This window comes from Somniosus microcephalus, chromosome 11 (assembly GCF_052327205.1).
Source record: "Somniosus microcephalus isolate GS21.2 chromosome 11, FLI_Smic_1.0, whole genome shotgun sequence".
NCBI lineage: Eukaryota > Metazoa > Chordata > Chondrichthyes > Squaliformes > Somniosidae > Somniosus > Somniosus microcephalus.
The window spans coordinates 139,730,342-139,756,672 of NC_140997.1; positions in this window are offsets into that span (position 1 = coordinate 139,730,342).

A 26,331-nucleotide genomic window follows, 5' to 3' on the forward strand; every position below is an offset into this window, starting at 1 on the left:
GCCCCATCGCACTGTGTCACCAGGCAGTACGACAGGCCCCAGGGCAAGTGTCAACAGGCAGTATAACAGGCCCCATCGCACTGTGTCACCAGGCAGTATAACAGGCCCTATCGCACTGTGTCTCCAGGCAGTAGGTCAGGCTCCATCGCAATGTGTCACCAGGCAGTAGTACACGCCCGAGGGTACTGAGTCACCAGGCAGTAGGACAGTCCCCATCGTACTGTATCTCCAGCCAGTAGGACAGTCCCCAGGGCAAGTGTCAACAGGCAGTAGGATAGGCACCAGGGCAATGTGTCACCAGGGCAATGTGTCACCAGGCAGTAGGACAGTCCCCATCACACTGTATCTCCAGGCAGTAGGACATGCCCCATCGCACTGTCACCAGGCAGTACGACAGGCCCCAGGGCAAGTGTCAACAGGCAGTAGGACAGGCACCAGGGCAATGTGTCACCAGGCAGTAGGACAGTCCCCGTCGCACTGTATCTCCAGGCAGCAGGACACGCCCCATCGCACTGTCACCAGGCAGTAGGACAGGCCCCATCACACTGGGTCATCAGGCAGTAGGACAGGCCCTATCGCAGTGTGTTTCCAGGCAGTAGGACAGGCCTTATCGTACTGTGTCACCAGGCATTAGGTTAGGCCCCATCGCATTGTGTCACCAGGCAGTAGGACAGGCCCCATCGCACTGTGTATCCAGGCTGCAGGACAGGCTCCATCGCACTGTCAGCAAGCAGTAGGACAGGCCCCATGGCACTGTGTCACGAGGCAGTTGGCAGGCCATATCGCACTGTGTCACCAGGCAGTATAACAGGCCCCATCGCAATGTGTCACCAGGCAGTAGTACAGTCCCCATCGTACTGTATCTCCAGGCAGTTGGACAGGCCCCAGGGTAATGTGACATTAGGCAGTAGGACAGTCCCCATCACACTGAAACTCCAGGAAGTAGGACACGCCCCATCGCACTGTGCCACCAGGCAGTAGGATAGGCCCCAGGGCACTGTGTCACCAGGCAGTAGGATAGGCCCCAGGGCACTGTGTCACCAGGCCGTAGGAAAGGCCCCATCACACTGTCACCAGGCATTAGGACAGGCCCCAGGGCAATGTGTCATCAGGCAGTAGGACAGGCCCCAGGGAATTGTGTCACCAGGCAGTAGAAAGGCCCCATCGCACTGTGTATCCAGGCTGTAGGACAGGCCCCATCGCACTGTGTGTCCAGGCTCTAGGACAGGCCCCATCGCACTGTGTCACCAGGCTGTAGGACACGCCCCATCGCACTGTGTATCCAGGCTGTAGGACAGGCCCCATCGCACTGTGTGTCCAGGCTCTAGGACAGGCCCCATTGTACTGTGTCACCAACCAGTAGGACAGGCCCCATGGCACTGTGTCAGCAGGCAGTTGGCAGGCCCCATCGCAATGTGTCACCAGGCAGTACTGCAGGCCCCAGGGCACTGTGTCACCAGGCAGTAGGACAGTCCCCATCGTACTGTATCTCCAGGCAGTAGGACAGGTCCCAGGGCAAGTATCAACAGGCAGTAGGACAGGCACCAGGGCAATGTGCCACCAGGCAGTATGACAGTCACCATGGCACTGTATCTCCAGGCAGTAGGACACGCCACATCGCACTGTGTCACCAGGCAGTAGTACAGGCCCCATGTCACTATGTCACCAGGCAGTTGGCAGGCCCCTTCGCACTGTGCCACCAGGCAGTCTAACAGGCCCTTTCGTACTGTGTCTCCACGCAGTAGGACAGGCCCCATCGCACTGTGTCACCAGGCAGTAGTACAGGCCCCAGGGCAATGTGTCACCAGGGAGTAGGACAGGCCCCATCGCACTGTGTCACCAGGCAGTAGGACAGGCCCCAGGGCAATGTGTCACCAGGCAGTTGGACAGGCCCCATCACACTGTGTATCCAGGCTGTAGGACAGGCCCCAACGCACTGTGTATCCAAGCAGTAGGACAGGCCCCATCGCACTGAGTCATCAGGCAGTAGGACAGGCCCCAGGGCAAGTGTCAACGGGCAGTAGGACAGGCCTCATCGCACTGTGTCACCAGGCAGTAGTTCAGGCCCCATTGCATTGTGTCACCAGCCAGTAGGACAGGCCCCATTACACTGTGTCACCAGGCAGTAGGAGAGGCCCCATCACACTGTGTCACCAGGCAGTAGGACCGGCCCCATCGCCCTGTGTCACCAGGCTGTAGGACAGGCCCCATCGCATTGTGTCACCAGGAAGTAAGACAGGCCCCATCACACTGTCACCAGGCAGTAGGACAGGCCCCAGGGCAATGTGTCATCAGGCAGTAGGACAGGTCCCAGGGCATTGTGTCACCAGGCAGTAGACACGCCCCATCGCACTGTGTATCCAGGCTGTAGGACAGGCCCCATCGCACTGTGTATGCAGGCTGTAGGACATGCCCCATCGCACTGTGTCACCAGGCAGTAGTACAGGCCCCATCGCAATGTGTCACCAGGCAGTAGGACAGGCCCCAGGGCAATGTGTCATCAGGAAGTAGGACAGGCCGCAGGGCAGTGGCACCAGGCAGTAGGACAGTCCCCATCGTACTGTATCTCCAGGCAGTAGGACAGGCCCCATCGCACAGTGTAGTCAGGCTGTAGGACAGGCCCCATGGCACTGTGTCACCAGGCAGTAGTACTGGCCCCAGGGCAGTGGCACCAGGCAGTAGGACAGTCCCCATCGTACTGTATCTCCAGGCAGTAGGACAGGCCCCAGGGCAAGTGTCAACAGGCAGTAGGACAGGCCCCATCGCAATGTGTCACCAGGCAGTAGGACAGGCCCCATCGTACTGTATCTCCAGGCAGTAGGACAGGCCCCAGGGCAAGTGTCAACAGGCAGTAGGACAGGCCCCAGGGCAGTGTGTCGTCAGCCAGTAGGACAGGCCTCAGGGTACTGTGTCACCAGGCAGTGGGACAGGCCCCATCGCAATGTGTCACCAGAGAGTAGGACAGGCCCCAGGGCACTGTGTAACAAGGCACTGGGACAGGCCCCACGTTACTGTGTCACCAGGCAGTAGGACAGGCTCCATCGCACTGTTGCACCAGCCAATTGGACCGGCCCCATCGCACTGTGTCACCAAGCAGTTGGACAGGCCCCAGGGCAATGTGTCACCCGGCAGTAGGACAGGCCCCAGGGCATTGTGTCACCGGGCAGTAGGACATGCCCCAGGACACTGTGACACCAGGCAGTAGGACAGGAACCATTGCACTGTGTCACCAGGCAGTAGGACAGGCCCCATGGCACTGTGTCACCAGGCAGTAGGACAGGCCCCATCGCAATGTGACACCAGGCAGTAGGACAGGCCCCAGGGCAATGTGTCACCAGGCAGTAGGACAGTCCCCATCACACTGTATCTCCAGGCAGTAGGAAACCCCCCATCGCACTGTGTCGCCAGGCAGTAGTAGAGTCTCCATCTCACTGTGTCATCAGGCAGTAGGACAGGCCCCAGAGTACTGTCTTTCCAGGCAGTAGAACAGGCCCCAACACATTGTGCCACCAGGCAGTAGGATAGGACACATTGCACTGTGTCACCAGGCCATAGGAGAGGCCCCATCGCACTGTGTCACCAGGCAGTAGGATAGGCCCCAGGGCTCTGTGTCACCAGGCAGTAGGACAGGCCCCAGGGCATTCTGTCACCAGGCAGTAGGACAGTCCCCAGGACACTGTCACCAGGCAGTAGGAAAGGAACCATCGCACTGTGTCACCAGGGAGTAGGACAGGCCCCAGGTTAATGTGTCACCAGGCAGTAGGACAGGCCCCATCGCACTGTGTCACCAGCCAGTAGGACAGGCCCCAGGACACTGTGTCACCAGGCAGTAGGACACGCCCCAGGGCAATGTGTCATCAGGCAGTAGTTCAGGCCCTAGGGCACTGTGTCACCAGGTAGTAGGGCATGCCCGATCGCACTCTGTATCCAGGCTGTAGGACAGGCCCCATCGCACTGTGTCACCAGGCAGTATAACAGGCCCCGTCGCACTGTCTCCCCAGGCTGTAGGACAGGCCCCATCGCACTGTGTATCCAGGCTGTAGGACAGGCCCCATCCCACTGTGTCACCAAGCAGTAGGACAGGCCCCATCGCACTGTGTATCCAGGCTGTAGGACAGGCCCCATCCCACTGTGTCACCAAGCAGTAGGACATGCCCCAGGACACTGTGACACCAGGCAGTAGGACAGGAACCATTGCACTGTGTCACCAGGCAGTATAACAGGCCCCATCGCAATGTGTCACCAGGCAGTAGTACAGTCCCCATCGTACTGTATCTCCAGGCAGTTGGACAGGCCCCAGGGTAATGTGACATTAGGCAGTAGGACAGTCCCCATCACACTGAAACTCCAGGAAGTAGGACACGCCCCATCGCACTGTGCCACCAGGCAGTAGGATAGGCCCCAGGGCACTGTGTCACCAGGCAGTAGGATAGGCCCCAGGGCACTGTGTCACCAGGCCGTAGGAAAGGCCCCATCACACTGTCACCAGGCATTAGGACAGGCCCCAGGGCAATGTGTCATCAGGCAGTAGGACAGGCCCCAGGGAATTGTGTCACCAGGCAGTAGAAAGGCCCCATCGCACTGTGTATCCAGGCTGTAGGACAGGCCCCATCGCACTGTGTGTCCAGGCTCTAGGACAGGCCCCATCGCACTGTGTCACCAGGCTGTAGGACACGCCCCATCGCACTGTGTATCCAGGCTGTAGGACAGGCCCCATCGCACTGTGTGTCCAGGCTCTAGGACAGGCCCCATTGTACTGTGTCACCAACCAGTAGGACAGGCCCCATGGCACTGTGTCAGCAGGCAGTTGGCAGGCCCCATCGCAATGTGTCACCAGGCAGTACTGCAGGCCCCAGGGCACTGTGTCACCAGGCAGTAGGACAGTCCCCATCGTACTGTATCTCCAGGCAGTAGGACAGGTCCCAGGGCAAGTATCAACAGGCAGTAGGACAGGCACCAGGGCAATGTGCCACCAGGCAGTATGACAGTCACCATGGCACTGTATCTCCAGGCAGTAGGACACGCCACATCGCACTGTGTCACCAGGCAGTAGTACAGGCCCCATGTCACTATGTCACCAGGCAGTTGGCAGGCCCCTTCGCACTGTGCCACCAGGCAGTCTAACAGGCCCTTTCGTACTGTGTCTCCACGCAGTAGGACAGGCCCCATCGCACTGTGTCACCAGGCAGTAGTACAGGCCCCAGGGCAATGTGTCACCAGGGAGTAGGACAGGCCCCATCGCACTGTGTCACCAGGCAGTAGGACAGGCCCCAGGGCAATGTGTCACCAGGCAGTTGGACAGGCCCCATCACACTGTGTATCCAGGCTGTAGGACAGGCCCCAACGCACTGTGTATCCAAGCAGTAGGACAGGCCCCATCGCACTGAGTCATCAGGCAGTAGGACAGGCCCCAGGGCAAGTGTCAACGGGCAGTAGGACAGGCCTCATCGCACTGTGTCACCAGGCAGTAGTTCAGGCCCCATTGCATTGTGTCACCAGCCAGTAGGACAGGCCCCATTACACTGTGTCACCAGGCAGTAGGAGAGGCCCCATCACACTGTGTCACCAGGCAGTAGGACCGGCCCCATCGCCCTGTGTCACCAGGCTGTAGGACAGGCCCCATCGCATTGTGTCACCAGGAAGTAAGACAGGCCCCATCACACTGTCACCAGGCAGTAGGACAGGCCCCAGGGCAATGTGTCATCAGGCAGTAGGACAGGTCCCAGGGCATTGTGTCACCAGGCAGTAGACACGCCCCATCGCACTGTGTATCCAGGCTGTAGGACAGGCCCCATCGCACTGTGTATGCAGGCTGTAGGACATGCCCCATCGCACTGTGTCACCAGGCAGTAGTACAGGCCCCATCGCAATGTGTCACCAGGCAGTAGGACAGGCCCCAGGGCAATGTGTCATCAGGAAGTAGGACAGGCCGCAGGGCAGTGGCACCAGGCAGTAGGACAGTCCCCATCGTACTGTATCTCCAGGCAGTAGGACAGGCCCCATCGCACAGTGTAGTCAGGCTGTAGGACAGGCCCCATGGCACTGTGTCACCAGGCAGTAGTACTGGCCCCAGGGCAGTGGCACCAGGCAGTAGGACAGTCCCCATCGTACTGTATCTCCAGGCAGTAGGACAGGCCCCAGGGCAAGTGTCAACAGGCAGTAGGACAGGCCCCATCGCAATGTGTCACCAGGCAGTAGGACAGGCCCCATCGTACTGTATCTCCAGGCAGTAGGACAGGCCCCAGGGCAAGTGTCAACAGGCAGTAGGACAGGCCCCAGGGCAGTGTGTCGTCAGCCAGTAGGACAGGCCTCAGGGTACTGTGTCACCAGGCAGTGGGACAGGCCCCATCGCAATGTGTCACCAGAGAGTAGGACAGGCCCCAGGGCACTGTGTAACAAGGCACTGGGACAGGCCCCACGTTACTGTGTCACCAGGCAGTAGGACAGGCTCCATCGCACTGTTGCACCAGCCAATTGGACCGGCCCCATCGCACTGTGTCACCAAGCAGTTGGACAGGCCCCAGGGCAATGTGTCACCCGGCAGTAGGACAGGCCCCAGGGCATTGTGTCACCGGGCAGTAGGACATGCCCCAGGACACTGTGACACCAGGCAGTAGGACAGGAACCATTGCACTGTGTCACCAGGCAGTAGGACAGGCCCCATGGCACTGTGTCACCAGGCAGTAGGACAGGCCCCATCGCAATGTGACACCAGGCAGTAGGACAGGCCCCAGGGCAATGTGTCACCAGGCAGTAGGACAGTCCCCATCACACTGTATCTCCAGGCAGTAGGAAACCCCCCATCGCACTGTGTCGCCAGGCAGTAGTAGAGTCTCCATCTCACTGTGTCATCAGGCAGTAGGACAGGCCCCAGAGTACTGTCTTTCCAGGCAGTAGAACAGGCCCCAACACATTGTGCCACCAGGCAGTAGGATAGGACACATTGCACTGTGTCACCAGGCCATAGGAGAGGCCCCATCGCACTGTGTCACCAGGCAGTAGGATAGGCCCCAGGGCTCTGTGTCACCAGGCAGTAGGACAGGCCCCAGGGCATTCTGTCACCAGGCAGTAGGACAGTCCCCAGGACACTGTCACCAGGCAGTAGGAAAGGAACCATCGCACTGTGTCACCAGGGAGTAGGACAGGCCCCAGGTTAATGTGTCACCAGGCAGTAGGACAGGCCCCATCGCACTGTGTCACCAGCCAGTAGGACAGGCCCCAGGACACTGTGTCACCAGGCAGTAGGACACGCCCCAGGGCAATGTGTCATCAGGCAGTAGTTCAGGCCCTAGGGCACTGTGTCACCAGGTAGTAGGGCATGCCCGATCGCACTCTGTATCCAGGCTGTAGGACAGGCCCCATCGCACTGTGTCACCAGGCAGTATAACAGGCCCCGTCGCACTGTCTCCCCAGGCTGTAGGACAGGCCCCATCGCACTGTGTATCCAGGCTGTAGGACAGGCCCCATCCCACTGTGTCACCAAGCAGTAGGACAGGCCCCATCGCACTGTGTATCCAGGCTGTAGGACAGGCCCCATCCCACTGTGTCACCAAGCAGTAGGACATGCCCCAGGACACTGTGACACCAGGCAGTAGGACAGGAACCATTGCACTGTGTCACCAGGCAGTATAACAGGCCCCATCGCAATGTGTCACCAGGCAGTAGTACAGTCCCCATCGTACTGTATCTCCAGGCAGTTGGACAGGCCCCAGGGTAATGTGACATTAGGCAGTAGGACAGTCCCCATCACACTGAAACTCCAGGAAGTAGGACACGCCCCATCGCACTGTGCCACCAGGCAGTAGGATAGGCCCCAGGGCACTGTGTCACCAGGCAGTAGGATAGGCCCCAGGGCACTGTGTCACCAGGCCGTAGGAAAGGCCCCATCACACTGTCACCAGGCATTAGGACAGGCCCCAGGGCAATGTGTCATCAGGCAGTAGGACAGGCCCCAGGGAATTGTGTCACCAGGCAGTAGAAAGGCCCCATCGCACTGTGTATCCAGGCTGTAGGACAGGCCCCATCGCACTGTGTGTCCAGGCTCTAGGACAGGCCCCATCGCACTGTGTCACCAGGCTGTAGGACACGCCCCATCGCACTGTGTATCCAGGCTGTAGGACAGGCCCCATCGCACTGTGTGTCCAGGCTCTAGGACAGGCCCCATTGTACTGTGTCACCAAGCAGTAGGACAGGCCCCATCGCACTGTGTATCCAGGCTGTAGGACAGGCCCCATCCCACTGTGTCACCAAGCAGTAGGACAGACCCCAGGGCACTGTGTCGCCAAGCAGCAGGTCAGGCCCCATCGCAATGTGTCACCAGGCAGTAATACAGGCCCGAGGACACTGTGTCACCAGTCAGTAGGACAGGCCCAATCATACTGTGTCATCAAGGACGTAGAACAGGCCCTTGCGCAGTGTGTTTCCAGGCAGTAGGACAGGCCCCATCGCATTGTGTCACCAGGCAGTAGGACAGGCCCCAGGGCAGTGTGTCACCAGGCAGTAGGACAGTCCCCAAGACACGGTGTCACCAGGCAGTAGGACAGGGACCATCGCACTGTGTCACCAGGCAGTAGGACAGGCCCCATCGCACTGTGTCACCAGGGAGTAGGACAGGCCCCATCGCACTGTGTCACCAAGCCGTAGGAGAGTCCCCATCACATTGTGTCACCAGGCAGTAGGACAGGCCCCAGGGCAATGTGTCACCAGGCAGTAGGCCAGGCCCCATCACACTGTGTATCCAGGGTGTAGGACAGGCCCCATCGCACTGTGTCACCAAGCAGTAGGACAGGCCCCATCGCACTGAGTCATCAGGCAGTAGGACAGGCCCCAGGGCAAGTGTCAAAAGGCAGTAGGACAGGCCTCATCGCACTGTGTCACCAGGCAGTATATCAGGCCCCATCGCATTGTGTCACCAGCCAGTAGGACAGGCCCCATTACACTGTGTCACCAGCCAGTAGGACAGGCCCCATTACACTGTGTCTCCAGGCAGTAGGACAGGCCCCAGGGCACTGTGTCTCCAGGCAGTAGGACAGGCCCCATCTCACTGTGTCACCAGGCAGTAGGACAGTCCCCATCGCACTGTCTCACCAGGCAGTAAGACAGGCCCAGGGTAATGTGTCATCAGGCAGTAGGACAGGCCCCAGGGCACTGTTTCACCAGGCAGTAGGACCGGCCCCATCGCCCTGTGTCACCAGGCTGTAGGACAGGCCCCATTGCATTGTGTCACCAGGCAGTAAGACAGGCCCCATCACACTGTGTCACCAGACCGTAGGAGTGGCCCCATCACACTGTCACCAGGCAGTAGGACAGGCCCCATCGCACTGTGTATCCAGGCTGTAGGACAGGCCCCATCGCACTGTGTATCCAGGCTGTAGGACAGGCCCCATCCCACTGTGTCACCAAGCAGTAGGACAGGCCCCAGGGCACTGTGTCACCAAGCGGTAGGACAGGCCCCATCGCACTGAGTCATCAGGCAGTAGGACAGGCCCCAGGGCAAGTGTCAACATGCTGTAGGACAGGCCTCATCACACTGTGTCACCAGGCAGTAGTTCAGGCCCCATCGCATTGTGTCACCAGCCAGTAGGAGAGGCCCCATCTCACTGTGTTACCAGGCAGTAAGACAGTCCCCATCACACTGTCTCACCAGGCAGTAGTACAGCCCCAGGGTAATGTGTCATCAGGCAGTAGGACAGGCCCCAGGGCACTGTTTCACCAGGCAGTAGGACCGGTCCCATCGCCCTGTGTCACCAGGCAGTAGGACAGGCCCCAGGGCATTGTGTCACCAGGCAGTAGGACAGGCCCCATCGCACTGTGTCACCAAGCAATAGGACAGGCCCCATCACACTGAGTCATCATGCAGTAGGACAGGCCCCAGGGCATTGTGTCACCAGCCAGTAGGACAGGCCCCATTACACTGTCACCAGGCAGTAGGACAGGCCCCATCTCACTGTGTCACCAGGCAGTAAGACAGTCCCCATCACACTGTCTCACCAGGCAGTAGTACAGCCCCAGGGTAATGTGTCATCAGGCAGTAGGACAGGCCCCAGGGCACTGTTTCACCAGGCAGTAGGACCGGTCCCATCGCACTGTGTCACCAAGCAATAGGACAGGCCCCAGGGCATTGTGTCACCAGCCAGTAGGACAGGCCCCATTACACGGTGTCACCAGGCAGTAGGACCGGCCCCATCGCCCTGTGTCACCAGGCAGTAGGACAGGCCCCATTGCACTGTGTCACCAGGCAGTAAGACAGGCCCCACCGCCCTGTGTCACCAGGCTGTAGGACAGGCCCCATTGCATTGTGTCACCAGGCAGTAAGACAGGCCCCATCACACTGTGTCACCAGGCCGTAGGAGTGGCCCCATCACACTGTCACCAGGCAGTAGGACAGGCCCCAGGGCAATGTGTCATCAGGCAGTAGGACAGGTCCCAGGGCATTGTGTCACCAGGCAGTAGGACAGGCCCCAGGGCAATGTGTCACCAGGCAGTAGGACAGGCCCCAGGGCAATGTGTCATCAGGCAGTAGGACAGGTCCCAGGGCATTGTGTCACCAGGCAGTAGAGCAGGCCCCATCGCACTGTGTATCCAGGCTGTAGGACAGGCCCCATCCCACTGTGTCACCAAGCAGTAGGACAGACCCCAGGGCACTGTGTCGCCAGGCTGTAGGTCAGGCCCCATCGCAGTGTGTCACCGGGCAGCAGGACAGGACCCAGGGCAATGTGTCAACAGGCAGCAGGACAGGCACCAGGGCAAGTGTCAACAGGCAGCAGGACAGGCACCAGGGCAAGTGTCACCAGGCAGTAGGCCAGTCCCCATCGCACTGTATCTCCAGGCAGTAGGACACGCCCCATCGCACTGTGTCACCAGGCAGTAGTACAGGCCCCATCGCAATGTGTCACCAGGCAGTAGGATAGGCCCCAGGGCAATGTGTCATGAGGCAGTAGGACAGGCCCCAGGGCATTGTGTCACCAGGCAGTAGGACCGGCCCCATGGCACTGTATCTCCAGGCAGTAGGACAGGCCCCAGGGCAAGTGTCAACAGGCAGTAGGACAGGCCTCATCGTACTGTATCTGCAGGCAGTAGGACAGGCCCCAGGGCAAGTGTCAACAGGCAGTAGGACAGGCCCCATCGCAATGTGTCACCAGGCAGTAGGACAGGCCTCATCGTACTGTATCTGCAGGCAGTAGGACAGGCCCCAGGGCAAGTGTCAACAGGCAGTAGGACAGGCCCCATCGCACTGTGTATCCAGGCTGTAGGACAGGCCCCAACGCACTGTGTATCCAGGCTGTAGGACAGGCCCCAATCGCACTGTGTCACCAGGCATTAGGTCAGGCCCCAGGGCATTGTGTCATCAGGCAGTAGGACAGGCCCCAGGGCAAGTGTCAACAGGCAGTAGGACAGGCCTCATCGCATTGTGTCACCAGCCAGTAGGACAGGCCCCATTACACTGTGTCTCCAGGCAGTAGGACAGGCCACATCTCACTGTGTCACCAGGCAGTACGACAGTCCCCATCGCACTGTCTCACCAGGCAGTAGGACAGCCCCAGGGTAATGTGTCATCAGGCAGTAGGACAGGCCCCAGGGCACTGTTTCACCAGGCAGTAGGACCGGTCCCATCGCCCTGTGTCACCAGGCAGTAGGACAGGCCCCAGGGCATTGTGTCACCAGGCAGTAGGACAGGCCCCATCACACTGTGTATCCAGGCTGTAGGACAGGCCCCAACGCATTGTGTCAACAGGCAGTAGGACAGGCCCCATCGCAATTTGTCACCAGGCAGTAGGACAGGCCCCATCGTACTGTATCTCCAGGCAGTAGGACAGGCCCCAGGGCAAGTGTCAACAGGCAGTAGGACAGGCCCCATCGCACTGTGTCACCAGGCATTAGGTCAGGCCCCAGGGCATTGTGTAACCTGGCATTAGGACAGGCCCCAGGGCATTCTGTCACCAGGCAGTAGGAATTCCCCAGGACACAGTGTCACCAGGCAGTAGGACAGGAACCATCGCACTGTCACCAGGCAGTAGGACAGGCCCCAGGGTACTGTTTCACCAGGCAGTAGGACAGGCCCCAGGTTAATGTGTCACCAGGCAGTAGGACAGGCCCCATCACACTCTGTATCCAGGCTGTAGGACAGGCCTCATCGCATTGTGTCACCAGGCAGTAGTTCAGGCCCCATCTCACTGTCACCAGGCAGTAGGACAGTCCCCATCGCACTGTCTCTCCAGGCAGTAGGACAGCCCCAGGGTAATGTGTCATCAGGCAGTAGGACAGGCCCCAGGGCACTGTTTCACCAGGCAGTAGGACCGGTCCCATCGCCCTGTGTCACCAGGCAGTAGGACATGCCCCAGGGCATTGTGTCACCAGGCAGTAGGACAGGCCCCATCACACTGTGTATCCAGGCTGTAGGACAGGCCCCAAAGCAGTGTGTATCCAGGCTGTAGGACAGGCCCCATCGCACTGTGTCACCAAGCAGTAGGACAGGCCTCATCGCACTGAGTCATCAGGCAGTAGGACAGGCCCCAGGGCAAGTGTCAACAGGCAGTAGGACAGGCCTCATCGCACTGTGTCATCAGGCAGTAGTTCAGGCCCCATCGCATTGTGTCACCAGCCAGTAGAACAGGCCCCATTACACTGTGTCTCCAGGCAGTAGGACAGGCCCCATTACACTGTGTCTCCAGGCAGTAGGACAGGCCCCATCTCAATGTGTCACCAGGCACTAGGACAGTCCCCATCGCACTGTCTCACCAGGCAGTAGGACAGCCCCAGGGTAATGTGTCATCAGGCAGTAGGACAGGCCCCAGGGCACTGTTTCACCAGGCAGTAGGACCGGCCCCATCGCCCTGTGTCACCAGGCTGTAGGACAGGCCCCATCGCATTGTGTCACCAGGCAGTAAGACAGACCCCATCACACTGTGTCACCAGGCCGTAGGAGAGGCCCCATCACACTGTGTCACCAGGCAGTAGGACAGGCCCCAGGGCAATGTGTCATCAGGCAGGAGGACAGGTCCCAGGGCATTGTGTCACCAGGCAGTAGACAGGCACCATCACACTGTGTATCCAGGCTGTAGGACAGGCCGCATCGCCCTCTTTATCCAGGCTGTAGGACAGGCCCCATCGCACTGTGTCACCAGGCAGTAGGACAGGCGCAAGGGCAGTGTGTCATCAGCCAGTAGGACAGGCCCCAGGACACTGTCACCAGGCACTACGACAGCCCCCAGGCATTGCGTCACCAGGCAGTAGGACAGGCCCCATCACTCTGTGTATCCAGGCAGTAGGACAGGCCACATCGCAATGTGTCACCAGGCAGTAGGACATGTCCCATCGCACTGTGTCACCAGAGAGTAGGACAGGCCCCATCGCATTGTTGCACCAGCCAATTGGACCGGTCCCATTGCACTGTGTCACCAAGCATTTGGACAGGCCCCAGGGCAATATGTCATCTGGCAGTAGGACAGGCCCCAGGGCATTGTGTCACCGGGCAGTAGGACATGCCCCAGGACACTTTGACACCAGGCAGTAGGACAGGACCCATTGCACTGTGCCACCAGGCAGTAGGACAGGACCCATTGCACTGTGTCACCAGGCAGTAGGACAGGCCCCAGGGTACTGTTTCACCAGGCAGTAGGACAGGCCCCATCGCAATGTCACCAGGCAGTAGGAAACTCCCCATCGCACTGTGTCGCCAGGCAGTAGTAGAGTCTCCATCTCACTGTGTCATCAGGCAGTAGGACAGGCCTCAGAGTACTGCCTAACAAGTCCAACCTGGACCGCAACCTCCTGTTATAGAACATCATGGCAGGACTTTGGTTTGTCACTGCATGAGTGGCGTTTCGATATGCCAGTAGGAATTTGTCCACCTTGTGTTGTAGTGGAATCTGATCTTCGCTCATGGCCTTTATTGCTTTTTTGAATGTTTGTACAAATCTCTCGGCCAACCCGTTTGTAGCTGGATGATATGGGGCAGAGGTATAATGTTTCACCCCATTCTTCTTCATGAATTTCTGGAATTCTTCTGACCCGAACTGCGGTCCGTTGTCTGAACATATTTGTTCTGGCAATCCATTTCTTGCAAATATTGTTCTTAGCACCGCGATCGTCTTTTCCGAGGTAGTGGTAGTCATCTTAATCACTTCTGGCCATTTAGAATGTGCGTCCACCGCAATTAAAAACATGGAGTCCATGAATGGACCAGCAAAGTCAATATGTACACGTTGCCATGGGGTTGAAGGCCATTCCCATGAATGCAGCGGTGCAATCGGAGGTGCATTTTGCACTTTTTGGCACCCTGAGCAGCTTTTCGTCCGATCCTCTATCTGTTGGTCGATACCCGGCCACCACGCATAAGCCCTAGCAAGGCTTTTCATCTTGACTCCCCCCAGATGACCTTCATGCAGTTCCTTTAGAACTCTCTCTCTCTTAACTTAGGAGGAATAATCACCCTTGTTCCATACATCAATGTTCCTTGACAGACGGACAGCTGCTCTCGTCTTGCTGAGAATGCCGGTAACAGTGGATCACCATGTGCTGGCCATCCCTTCACTGTCACTTCGTAGACCTGGGACAGTGTTGGGTCGTTCCTGGTTTCTCTTTCAATACTTGCATTGGTGACTGGTAAACATTCGATGATGGTCGAGTGAAATAACTCAACAGGGTCAACCGTCGGTGCCTCCTCCTCTGTAGGTAGTGGCAGGCGCGACAGCCCATCAGCATTACCATGCTGCTTTGTACCTTTGAATTCAATCTGATATTGATGTGCCCCTAGGAAAAGGGACCATCTCTGGAGTCTCTGTGCTCTCATCACCGAAACACCCTTCTTAGGGTTAAAAATGGATACCAACGGCTGGTGGTCTGTCAGAAGCGTAAACTTTTGGCCCTGCAGGTAATGATTAAACTTCTTTACTCCCCACACAAGGCTGAGAGCCTCCCTATCTATCTGAGCATAGTTGCGCTCAGCAGAGGTCAATGATCTGGATGCGAACGCAACTGGCCTCTCCAGGCCATTTAGCAACTTGTGTGAGAGTACTGCCCCAATACCATATGGAGAAGCATCACAAGCCAAACGAATAGGCAGCGTTGGGTTGAAGTGAGCCAACACTTCCTCTGAGGTGATCAATGCCTTGCTTTTGCGAAAGGCCCTCTTACAGTCCTCGCTCCACTTCCATGGTACTCCCTTCTGCAAAAGAGCATTCAGCGGGTGCAGCACCGTGGATAAATTTGGCAGAAACTTATGGTAATAGTTAATCAACCCTAGGAACGACCTCAACTGGGATACATTATCCGGAGCGGGAGCCTTCACAACAGCTTCGATCTTGTCAGGAGACTTATGAAGCCCCTCCTGGTCAATGACATGACCACAGTACGAGATCCGCTTCTGAAAGAACTCACATTTCTGGCGATTAACTCGAAGTCCATATTCTTTCAATCTGGTGAGCACCAGTTCCAAATTTGCAAGGTGTTCCTCGTCATCATCTCCTGTAATCAGAATATCGTCCAGGTAACATTGTGTGCCTGGAATTCCCTGTAATACCTGCTCCATGGCCCTCTGCCAAATTGCTGGAGCCGATGCCACTCCAAAAACCAGTCTATTATACCGGTACAAGCCTCTATGCGTGTTGATCGTGAGATACTGGCGTGACTCTTCCTCAACTTCCATCTGTAAGTACGCCTGCGCCAGGTCTATCTTGGTGAAGTGTTTCCCGCCAGACAATGAAGCGAAGATATCCTCAATCCGCGGAAGCGGATACTGCACCGTGTGAAGCACCGGATTAACAGTGATCTTGAAATCTCCACAGATGCGAACCTTCCCCGGTTCCCCCGGCTTGTTGCTCGATGAACGCTTCATGACGGGGACAATGGGCGTGGCCCACTCACTCCAGTCTACCCTAGACAGCACTCCTGAACGTTCTAGCCCTTCCAGCTCAGCTTCCACAGCAGGTCGTATCGCATAAAAATTTCGGGTTTGCATGTTCTTCAACCTTGATGTTTGCCGTAATTCCTCTCAGTGTTCCCAGTCCCTGTTGGAACACCTCTTTAGCATCGTCCAATATTCTGGACAATCGTTTAGGTTTGACATCTTTTTTACCAGAATCTACCGTTAGTGCTTTTAAGGAATGCCAGTCCATATTTATTTTCCTAATCCACTCCCGTCCCAGTAGTGGTGGACCTCACTCAGGTAGCACATATAAGTTCATTCCTCGGCTTTCTTTGCCCTTGTGGACCACCTTTACCTCTATCTTCCCGATGGGGTATACTCTTTGCTCCGTGTATGTTTTCAATACAATCTCCGTATCCCGTAGGGGAATATGTGGGAATAACCTTTTGTAATCTTGCTTATTCATGACCGTCAATGCCGATCCAGTGTCCAATTCCATCTTCACTTGAACTCCTGCTATCTGAAGTGTGACCCAGATTGTTTGGAGGTCTGCTTCATTACCAACATTGTGTACTCTTAGACTACCCAGTTCATTACTGCTGGAGTCTGAATTTGACTTCTGTTCGTTCGAACTGTTCTCTGTCACCTTGTGTACCTTTCTGTACTTTTCCTGCGGTGACTTTTTGTTGCTGGTCTTCTTTCCTGACCGGCATACTCTCGCTATGTGACCAAGCCTGCCACATTTTCTGCATTCCTGATTTTTGAACCAGCATTGGTTCTGATCGTGCGTTGTCTTTCCACAACGATAACATTTTACTGTACCCAAGACCATTTGATTGGTGCTGAGTTCCGGTGACCGTAGCTGCATTTCCGCAGTGCCTCTCGCTGCGGCTTCGTGCGATGCTGCAATAGTGACAGCTTTATCAAGCGTAAGATCATTCTCCTCAAGCAGTCGCTTTTGTGTTCCTTCTTTTAACAATCCACACACAAATTTATCTCTCAGCGCATCTGCTAGTCCTGTTCCAAACTGACAGTACTTTGATAGCTTACGCAGTTCAATTAAAAATTCAGCGTTGCTTTCGTCTTTCAGCTGCGTTCTTCTGTAAAATTTAAATCGTTCCGCTATCATCAGCGGCGTGGGGTTTAAATGATTTTTCAGGACAGTAACAATATTCGCGAAAGTCTGATTCGCCGGTTTATCTGGTGACAGAAGGTGCTTCAATAGCCCGTATGTCTTCGCACCCATTGAGCTTAATAAGGTTAGTGCTTTCTCATCATCTGGTACCTTATTTGCTTTACAATAAACTTCCATGCGTTCTACATATGTGGTCCAATCTTCGATATCACTATCAAAGGTATTAATGTTCCCATGTTTAGGCATCCTTGCAAGTTTTTAAATTTTTCTCTCAAAATGGCGGCTTCCCGCGCTTGTCTTCTTCCCCCGCCTACTAAAATGGCGGCTTCCTGCGCTTGGCGGTCTTTCCCGCGCTCGTCTTCTTCCCCCGCCGACTACAATGGCGGATTCCCGAGTTTGCCTTCTTCCCCCCCCGCTGGCTGCAATGGCGATTGCTGTGCTGCTGCCGTTCTCGCCTCCCCAGCGGTTCGCGTGCCTTAAGCTGCCCCAGTTGCTGCGCCTCTCGGCCTCGATTGCAGCCCGGCCCTTTTCACCGGCCGTGGTCGAGTTCTCCGCCCTTTTCCCTCCGTTTTCCCTCCCCCACTCCACAGTCAACGCGGCCGACTTTCTGCTCGTGTCGCTGATCGGCTTACCCACCACCGTGGTAGAAGGGATGATCACTGCCTGTCGCTGATGGAGGGCTTCGTGGTCAGAATTTTTCTTTTTAACCTGGGTTCTCGATGCCTCCCGTGCGATGGTGCTCAGCAGGATGATGAGGGCGGATGCCTCTTCTCGACGCCCGTTCTGAGGACGAAGCTGCCTTGGATATAAAACTGCCGCAGGGTAAGATCGGACTTGTCGCCACTGTTAAGTCTGTGTGTCCCAGTTATGCTTATTATAAATCACTGGACACAGACCACAAGAATAACTTTAACAGGTCTTTACTATTCGGAGGTCAGGGCTGAACTGCCCAGCAAATCCCTACACAGCACTTATATACCGGTGTGGTCACCACCGGTATTACAGTATAGAGCAGCCAAGAGAAAGTAGTACATCTCTTAAGGTAGTTCTCTTAAGGTGGTACAGGTTACATACACCACAGGAACCATCGCACTTTGTCACCAGGCAGTAGGACAGGCCCCAGGGTACTGTTTCACCAGGCAGTAGGACAGGCCCCAGGTTAATGTGTCACCAGGCAGTAGGACAGGCCCCATCACACTGTGTCACCAGGCAGTAGGACAGGCCCCATCGCATTGTGTCACCAGCCAGTAGGACAGGCCACATCTCACTGTGTCACCAGGCAGTAGGACAGTCCCCATCGCACTGTCTCACCAGGCAGTAGGACAGCCCCAGGGTAATGTGTCATCAGGCAGTAGGACAGGCCCCAGGGCACTGTTTCACCAGGCAGTAGGACCGGCCCCATCACCCTGTGTCACCAGGCAGTAGCACAGGCCCCAGGGCATTGTGTCACCAGGCAGTAGGACAGGCCCCATCACACAGTGTATCCAGGCTGTAGGACAGGCCCCAACGCACTGTGTATCCAGGCAGTAGGACAGGCCCCATCGCACTGTGTCACCAAGCAGTAGGACAGGCCCCATCGCACTGAGTCATCAGGCAGTAGGACAGGCCCCAGGGCACTGTTTCACCAGGCAGTAGGACCGGCCCCATCGCCCTGTGTCACCAGGCTGTAGGACAGTCCCCATCGCATTGTGTCACCAGGCAGTAAGACAGGCCCCATCACACTGTGTCACCAGGCCGTAGGAGAGGCCCCATCGCACTGTGTATCCAGGCTGTAGGACAGGCCCCATCGCACTGTGTCACCAAGCTGTAGGTCAGGCCCCATCGCAATGTGTCACCAGGCAGTAGGACAGGCTGCATCATACTGTATCGCCTGGCAGCAGGGCAGGCCCCAGGGCAAGTGTCAACAGGCAGTAGGACAGGCCCCAGGGCAATGTGTCATCAGGCAGTAGGACATGCCCCAGGGCATTGTATCACCAGGCAGTAGGACAGGCCCCATCGCACTGTGTATCCAGGCTGTAGGACAGGCCCCATCGCACTGTGTATCCAGGCTGTAGGACAGGCCCCATCGCACTGTGTCACCAAGCAGTAGGACAGGCCCCATCGCACTGTGTCATCAGGCAGTAGGACAGGCCCCAGGGCAAGTGTCAACAGGCAGTAGGACAGGCCTCATCGCACTGTGTCACCGAGCAGTAGGACAGGCCCCATTGCACTGTGTCATCAGGCAGTATGACAGGCCCCAGGGCAAGTGTCAACAGGCAGTAGGACAGGCCTCATCGCACTGTGTCGCCAGCCAGTAGGAGAGGCCTCATTACACTGTGTCTCCAGGCAGTAGGACAGGCCCCATCTCAATGTGTCACCAGGCAGTAGGACCGGTCCCATCGCCCTGTGTCACCAGGCAGTAGGACAGGCCCCAGGGCATTGTGTCACCAGGCAGTAGGACAGGCCCCATCACACTGTGTATCCAGGCTGTAGGACAGGCCCCAGGGCAATGTGTCATCAGGCAGTAGGACAGGTCCCAGGGCAAGTGTCAACAGGCAGTAGGACAGGCACCAGGGCAATGTGTCACCAGTCAGTAGGCCAGTCCCCATCGCACTGTATCTCCAGGCAGTAGGACACGCCCCATCGCACTGTGTCACCAGGCAGTAGTACAGGCCCCATCGCAATGTGTCACCAGGCAGTAGGACAGGCCCCAGGGCAATGTGTCATCAGGCAGTAGGACAGGCCCCAGGGCACTGTGTCACCAGGCAGTAGGACATGCCCCAGGGCATTGTATCACCAGGCAGTAGGACAGGCCCCATCGCACTGTGTCACCAAGCAGTAGGACAGGCCCCATCGCACTGAGTCATCAGGCAGTAGGACAGGCCCCATCGCAATGTGTCACCAGGCAGTAGGACAGGCCCCAAGGCAATGTGTCATCAGGCAGTAGGACAGGCCCCAGGGCATTGTGTCACCAGGTAGTAGGACAGGCCCCATCGCATTGTGTCACCAGGCAGTAGGACAGGCGCTAGGGCAGTGTGTCACCAGGTAGTAGGACAGGCCCCAGGGCATTGTGTCACCAGGCAGTAGGACAGGCCCCATCGCATTGTGTCACCAGGCAGTAGGACAGGCGCTAGGGCAGTGTGTCACCAGCCAGTAGGACAGGCCCCAGGGTACTGTGTCACCAGGCAGTAGGACAGGCCCCATCGCAATGTGTCACCAGGCAGTGGGACAGGCCCCACGTTACTGTGTCACCAAGCAGTAGGACAGGCTCCATCGCACTGTTGCACCAGCCAATTGGACCGGTCCCATCGCACTGTGTCACCAAGCAGTTGGACAGGCCCCAGGGCAATATGTCATCCGGCAGTAGGACAGGCCCCAGGGCATTGTGTCACCGGGCAGTAGGACATGCCCCAGGGCAATGTGTCACCAGGCAGTAGGACAGTCCCCATCACACTGTATCTCCAGGCAGTAGGAAACCCCACATCGCACTGTGTCGCCAGGCAGTAGTAGAGTCTCCATCTCACTGTGTCATCAGGCAGTAGGACAGGCCCCAGAGTACTGCCTTTCCAGGCAGTAGGACAGGACCCATCGCACTGTGTCACCAGGCAGTAGGACAGGCCCCATCGCACTGTGTCACCAGGCAGTAGGACAGGCCCCAGGGCACTGTGGCACCAGGCAGTAGGACAGGCCCCAGGGCATTGTGTCACCAGGCAGTAGGACAGGCCCCATCGCCCTGTGTCACCAGGCAGTCGGACAGGCCCCAAGGTACTGTGTCAAAAGGCAGTAGGACAGCCCCCAGCTTACTGTGTCACCAGGCAGTAGGACAGGCCCCATCGCACTGTGTCACCAGCAGTAGGACAGGCCCCAGGGCAATGTGTTGCCAGTCAGTAGGACAGGCTACATCGCACTGTGTCACCAGGCAGTAGGACAGGCCCCAGGGCAATGTGTCATCAGGCACTAGTTCAGGCCCCAGGGCACTGTGTCACCAGGTAGTAGGGCATGCCCGATCGCACTCTGTATCCAGGCTGTAGGACAGGCCCCATCGCACTGTGTCACCAGGCAGTATAACAGGCCCTATCGCACTGTGTCTCCAGGCAGCAGGGCAGGCCCCATTGCAATGTGTCACCAGGCAGTAATACAGGCCCCAGGACACTGTGTCACCAGTCAGTAGGACAGGCCCAATCGTACTGTATCTCCAGGCAGTAGTACAGGCTCCATCGCACTGTGTCATCAGGCAGCAGAACAGGCTCTTGCGCAGTGTGTTTCCAGGCAGTAGGACAGGCCCCATCGCATTGTGTCACCAGGCAGTACAACAGGCCCCAGGGCATTGTGTAACCTGGCAGTAGGAGAGACCCATCGCACTGTGTCACCAGGGAGTAGGACAGGCCCCAACGCACTGTGTCACCAGGCACTAGGACAGGCCCCAGGTTAATGTGTCACCAGTGTAAGGGTCACAAGGATCCCAAGGACACAGCAGGGTCCCAGAAAGCTGCGGATTGCCCGAGCTAAGAAGGGGGCATTTCCCCAGAAACCTGTTTAAACTGTGTGATTTTGAATTGTGTGTGCGTGGTAATTTCTAGTTTAAGCTGAGGGGAAGGTGGGGGTCTCCCAGTTGGGGAGAGGCCATACGAGAACCTCTACCCAGAGTTGGAAGGGGTCCCCGGAAAGGAGGAATTTTTGGATCCCATGAAAAACATTTTCTTTAAAAAGGCAACACATCATTCTCAACCGACAGAACATTCCAGAAGGAAGGGTGAACTGGGGGCCATTAGCATCTAAAGGCCCTGGTCACCCCAACCCAAAACACCAGATGCAACACCTCTACAGGGCAAGAGCTCAACCCAAAACAAACCTCACAAAGAGGGAACAGACTGGTCAGAGCCAGGAGCTTCCAAAGCCAAACAAGACAAAGGAAAAGGATTAACGGACAATCTAGTCTACACTTCACACCTACTCACACTTTGAGCACCGGACCGGACACAAAGGGACAGCCATCACCGGACCATTATTGGTATCTAAAGACAAAGGACTCTCAAGCCCAGATACAGCATAACTGGGGTGAGAATCTCACAGACAGCTTGTGCGTGTGGAGGCAGAGTCGAAGGAACGCCCGACGAGAAGGAAGGAAGAAGAAGCCCGCGGACCACGGAAGCATCGGAACCAGAGACCAGAGAGCGAGGGGGGAGAAAAGCGCGCTGTTCCGGACCGAAAGCGTTTTCAAAACCGTACGAAAGGGGACTGTGAGTATGAGCTTTCCTCAATGAGGATCACCCCACTTAGTGATAGGAGGATGGGAGGCTTGTGGTAATAGGAATAGGGTTTAAGGTCATTTTAGTTCGGTTTCACCCCATGTTTTCCCTTCCCAGAACGATTGGTTAAGTTTAAAGTTCTATGTTTAAGGTGCTGTTTTAAGAACTTGTTCAGGTTTAAAGACATCAAGGAACTTTCAGTGGGAAGTGCTGTGTGGAGTTCGGTACTGAGATTATTGCCTTGCTTGTGTTTCACGTGTCCAAATAAAGTGAGTTGTATCTTTTATCCGGTGTCTGCTTCTGGTTACTGCAATTTGAATCTGTCACAAATGTCCAAGCTGTAATTCGCGTTGTAGAACAGTAGTGGGGGAAGTGGGATTCAAAACCTCACGCCAGTAATTTGGGGGATGAGCTGCAATTGGGAATGAGCAGTTAGATTAAGTGGGGCAGGCTGAAACTCTGCCTGGGGTTGTATCTGGTATAAACAACCAAGAAGCACTTACTCAGAGAAATTCTCTGAGGACTGTGATTTGCTATAAACAGTCAAAAGCCCCAAACTCCTCAGGGACTGTACATCAGCCTGAGGTACCTAGGACTACCTGGGTGTAAGATAACCCCCCTTACACCAGGCAGTAGGACAGGCCCCAGGTTAATGTGTCACCAGGCAGTAGGACAGGCTCCATCGCACTGAACCTCCAGGTAGTAAGACACGTCCCATCGCACTGAGTCACCAGGCAGTAGTACAGGCCCCATCGTAATGTGTCACCAGGCAGTAGGACAGGCCCCATCGCACTGTGTCACCAGGCAGTAGGACAGGCCCCAGGGCACTGTGTCACCAGGCAGTAGGACAGGCCCCATTACACTGTGTCACCAGGCCGTAGGAGAGGCCCCATCGCACTGTGTATCCAGGCTGTAGGACAGGCCCCATCGCACTGTGTCACCAAGCAGTAGGACAGACCCCACTGCACTGTGTCACCAAGCAGTAGGACAGACCCCAGGGCACTGTGTCGCCAGGCTGTAGGTCAGGCCCCATCGCAATGTGTCATCAGGCAGTAGTACAGGCCCCAGGGCACTGTGTCGCCAGGCTGTAAGACAGGCCCCATCGTATTGTATCGCCAGGCAGTAGGACAGGCCCCAGGGCAAGTGTCAACAGGCAGTAGGACAGGCACCAGGGCAATGTGTCACCAGGCAGTAGGCCAGTCCCCATCACACTGTATCTCCAGGCAGTAGGACACGCCCCATCGCACTGTTTCACCAGGCAGTAGGACAGGCCCCAGGGCAATGTGTCATCAGGCAGTAGGACAGGCCCCAGGGCATGGTGTCATCTGGCAGTAGGACAGGCCCCATCGCACTCTTTATCCAGTCTGTAGGACAGGCCTGAAATAAAGAATAGATTTGCCTTCCAAAGTTAGGCTTTATTAACTTTAAAATCGGCAGCATATCTTTCTACATCCAGTCCCAACTAAAGCTAGAAAAGGACTGAATTTAAGGTAGCCACAACACATCATGTGATCATCAACTACCAATGAGATTACAACACATATCCCAAGGCAGTTAACAAACAACGAATCACAATACTTTTACTAATCAAGGAATAATCACCACATTCACCCCTCCTTTAAAATATACTCCAACCTAATAACTTTTACAATTTACAATTAATTATTTACAACTAAACTATGCACGAGAATAAAACTATTTACATAACACAATACTAAATGAACAACAACAAATAATAACATTACGCATAAGTATTAAGTATCTCTCAACTAAAACAATATACTATAATATTTCAACAATTTAAAACATTACTATCAATTTAAAAGTCCATTTTCAATCGGTCGACCGGATATCTTGTCCGTGTCGACCTTCTTAACCTTGGTGAAATTCCTTGCCCTCCCACGCCAGAAGGCACAGAAGTATCTTCAACAGGAAGGCTATCCATATCCCGATTCTCAACGGTTTCCGGATTAGAAATCCCATCAGAAGATGCACTGGGACGGTCATAAACATCTATCAAAGGCTGACTAATAGAAGTATGATTATCTGCAATCGGATTGGAAATATTCGTAGTATCTGTAACAGCATCCACATTATCCGAATCATGACCATTATTATTATCCTCAGAAGAGGGCTGGCCCCCACAAGGAGCCAAGTCTTTAATTGAAACAGTACTTTCTTTCCCATCTTGGAATCGAATATGAGCATATTGGGAATTTGCCTCCAACAGCTCCACCTCCTCCACCAAGGGGTCATATTTTGACAATCTAACATGGCGTCGAAGCAACACAGGTCCCTGCATAGTAAGCCATGAAGGTACCGAATATCCCGTAGTAGATCTCCGCGGATAGTTAAAGAGCCTTTCATGGGGGGTCACATTAGTAGCCGTTGAAAGCAATGATCTAATGGAATGCAGGGCATCAGGCAGTACCATTTCCCACTGTGTATTCTTAAGGTTCCGGGATGTCAACGCCAACATAACTGCCTTCCAGATCACCCCATTGTATCGTTCGCACTGTCCATTACCCTGGGGATTATACGGGGTAGTTCGACTAGTAGAAATTCCCCGACTCTGAAGGTATTCCTTCAACTGGGAAGACATAAAAGAACTTCCCTGATCCGAATGGATATACGCAGGCATCCCAAAGATGACAAAAAGTTGAGTCAAACATTTAATAACTGTAGCAGCTGATACATCTGCACAAGGAAAAGCAAAAGGGAACCTTGAAAACTCATCCACAACAGTAAATATATATCGGTTTTGAGTAGTTGAAGGAAGAGGTCCCTTAAAATCAACACTCAAACGTTCAAAAGGAGAAGTAGCCTTTATAAGATGAGTTCGTTGAGGCTTAAAGAAATTCGGTTTACACCAAGCACAGATAGAACATGATGAAGTCATCCACTTGACGTCTTCAACTGAAAAAGGCAAGTTCTTACTGCGTACAAAGTGTATCATCCTCGTAACCCCAGGATGACATAAGGCATTGTGAAGATTAATAAGCGTATCTCCGTGAATCACCGAACAATAAGTGTAGTGGCGCTTCTTAGTTTCCAAACAGGCAGGCCACTGGGCTGTGGGGCTTTTAACATCGAGTAGACGCGTGTCGAAATAAAACGTTCCCAAACGTAGCTTTGTCTTTTAAATGGTTTACTATAACACTTACCAAACAGAATTACAAAGCAAACACGTATAAACGAACACGGTCAAAAACTGTACTGCTCCAAACCTCACAGCTTCTGCCTCTTTCACCACGTGCAGTTTAAAACTGTAAGATGGCTGCACCCATGTGTGGCTTAGGGACTGTTCCATTGTGGCAAGAATGAAGGGGGTGTCGGACTATACTACTGGAGCAAGAAAATAGGGGGTTTCTTAATACAATAAGTCGTTCAGGTAGATTAACTGTATTATGCCATTTAGCCACTGTTTTAAAGTATTTTCTTAAGCTTTTATGGCTCTTACATTCCGGCCCCTAATTGACTAGGCACATGAAGCATATCAATTACTCAAACATTAAGAGTCATAAACTAATGAGTTCAACATATTTACAATACAAGTGTCCACTTTTCTTTCGTTCAGGAGCTTTTCACGCTGCTTCTTGTAGCAGGCAGAGCTTTGTGATCGGTCTCTCCAGGGTACTGGTCTTGGTTTGCAAACAGACGCGACGAACGACGCCTCTGGAGTCTGGCATGGTCTTAATTATTTTTCCCATCAACCAAGAATTTCTAGGGGCTGAATCATCCACAATTAAGACAATGTCTCCGACGATGAAGTTCCTCTTTATTTTGGACCATTTTTGACGCTCCTGTAGCAGAGGTAAGTATTCTCTTGTCCATCTGGTCCAGAAGAGGTCTGACATATACTGAACTTGCCTCCACTTCCGACGGGCATACAGATCTTCCTTTTTGAAGACTCCCGGGGGCATGGCTGGCTGTGTTTTCAACAACAACAGGTGGTTCGGAGTCAGGGCTTCGAAGTCATTGGGATCATCTGATGTCTTAGTTATCGGTCGGTCATTAATGATGGCTTCGACCTCGCACAGAACGGTTTGGAGTCCCTCGTCGTCCAGCGCTTGCTGCTTCAGTACAGAACTGAGTAGTTTTCT